Consider the following 2,527-nt stretch of genomic DNA (forward strand, 5'->3'; position numbering starts at 1 on the left):
AACTTAAGCAGTACCCCCTTGTACAACCCCCCTGTACCTTTTATCTAACCCCCTTGTGCAACCCCCCTGTACATTTTATCTAACCCCCTTGTACACAATAGGCCACATCAGTTTCAGTAGTTTTTAGTAAACCAAGTAATGTAAGAGGGGAACATAAGAAAAGGGGGTTTGGCACACTGATCGCCTCTCTCTGGAAAAAGGAGTACCAGTCTTCTAACGGAAATACTCTCAAAGTTTTCCAGTTTTCCTTACTCTCACACTGTTCTTGCTCTCTCGACACTGTGTTACCTGACTGGATGGTTCTGACTACAGAGATGCTCAGTGGCAAGTGCCATAGATAAACCATCAGACATTATCCTCAGCTGGATAGACAAAAGAGGCATTGTTCCGAAAGGCACATGAAGTAGTTTCAGAACGTAGGAAACTGATCTGAGAAATCTCCAGGAACTGGCCACCAAAGTTTAAGGTGACAAGCAAGTATTTATTGCTGTGCCCGGAGACAGGGGGAATAGCTCCTCCTAGCGTGTCTGTCCCAAACATCAACCGGGCTGTGATTATATTGTCCTTATACATATTCATCAGATTACATACATATTCACTGAGTTACTTATACATTACATCATAAAACATTGTACCACACCTTCATCACTTCGTTTTAGAATCACTGTCGTATCAGTAACCACCACGCCGGTTCTGGCCAGTTCTTGCACAGTGCTTACCTTAGCCATCATCTCTATAGTTGCTAACAAAACCTCAGGTCCTTGAAGTCACTCATTCACAACCCCATTATTCAATCAACCCCATTTTTCAAAAACCCGTGTGTGTGTGTGTGTGTGTGTGTGTGTGTGTGTGTGTGACAAAACCAGCATCTGAATCAATGATACACAGTGTAAATGTTAGAAATACAGCTTTTAGACTTTGAAGGTTAGAGGAGCAACAGCTCTTCAAGGTAAAAAGTTCTGCATCAGTGTTCATGGTGACTACATTGCCATGTTCTTTCCCTTATTTTGACATCATGAAGAAATCACCTTGATATCAATCTAAACCTGTACTTGCATTTCAATCCTTCTATACCACAAATACATAAATCTGTACTGGAGCACATCTATTCCTTTTGTCCGTGGAAGTGCTACCTGGCAATGAAGAAGTTAAGATTTTGTAAAGGACAGCCTGTGCAGGCTTGAAAATCTTCAGTTTAGAACTGAACAGAAACATGTCAAGGAGAAATAGTGTTGCCTTACAAGCTCATAGACTTTGAGGAGAGGCAGAATACTGACAAATGAACCATCTGCATCAGAAAAAGAGTAACCAGAAAGATTAGGAAGACAGAACTAATTTTGAAAAGCCTAGCCAAACAGAAGGTAACTGTGTTCCTAAACTTGTTTCATTAAAAATCACACCCCCTGAGATAAGAGACCCTTGCTGACAGAGACCCTTCCTCAGGGAACATATGTGGTGACATAAATATATACTGTGCCTTTAAACAGAGGAGAGAATGTGAAAGCCAATGATTGTAGTTACACTCTTACGTATATGGACAATACTAATTTTCACTGTTTGAAACATGTAAAAGTGGACAGCTGGCAGACTGAGGGTGTGCCAGCTTTGTGGAGTTACCACCTAGCACCCATATCTGCACAGAGATGAAATAAACATCTCCACTCTGTATGATAATCTCCTCTCTGTAAACTGTATGAAGGACCCTGATTTTGGGACAACAGAATAACAGAAAAGCAAGAATAAAAGATTTCTTCCCTTCACCCATTGTATAGGCTTTGCGGGGCAAGGTTTTGGTTGCAGGGGGGCTGCAGGGGTGGTGGCTTCTCTAAGATGCCAAAAGCTTCCCTTTTGCCTGATAGGACCAGTGCCAGCGGGCTCCATGGTGGACCCACCTCTGGCCAAAGCTAAGCCCATTGGTGGCCATGGTAGCACCTCTGGGATAACACACTTAAGAAAGAGGAAAAGTTACTGCACAGGAGCAACTGAGGAAGGAGTGGAAATATGTGAGAGAAACAGCCCTGTAGATGTCAAGGTCGGCGAAGAAGGAGCAGGGGCAGATACTCCATCCACCAGAGCAGGGATTCCCCTGCAGCCCATGATGAAGACCATGGTGTTATAACCAAAAAGCAGGTGTGGATCCCACAGGGACAAGGCACAACAATCAGGGATGAAACCTCCGGCTTTAAGGAAAGCATAGCTTTAAGGAGCATAGGAGCTCGGGAACACAAACACTAATCAAATGGGGACCTAGCACACTGAAGCCCTTCCAGAGGGTGAAACTCAAGGGAAAGCACTGTAGGGGTGGTAGTACAATCTGCACTGATTAACATGTCACACTTATGTAATGTCCTGTTTTGCTCATTAGTGAACTTGCTGATGCACTGCAGGTGGTAAAGCAGCTTTGGAGGCACCTGGTAGCTACCCAAGTTCACCCCCTATAACCATCCAAGTATTAGCTAATCTCTCACAGTTGCCCCCTTCCAAAGGGAAAGAGAACCAAAAATACAGTTTAAAGTCAGACAGCCCA

The sequence above is a fragment of the Neopsephotus bourkii genome, unplaced genomic scaffold, assembly GCF_033783945.1.
Source record: "Neopsephotus bourkii isolate Nb327-2 ecotype Australia unplaced genomic scaffold, CSIRO-AGI_Nbou_v1 NB_1293, whole genome shotgun sequence".
Classification (NCBI taxonomy): Eukaryota; Metazoa; Chordata; class Aves; order Psittaciformes; family Psittacidae; genus Neopsephotus; species Neopsephotus bourkii.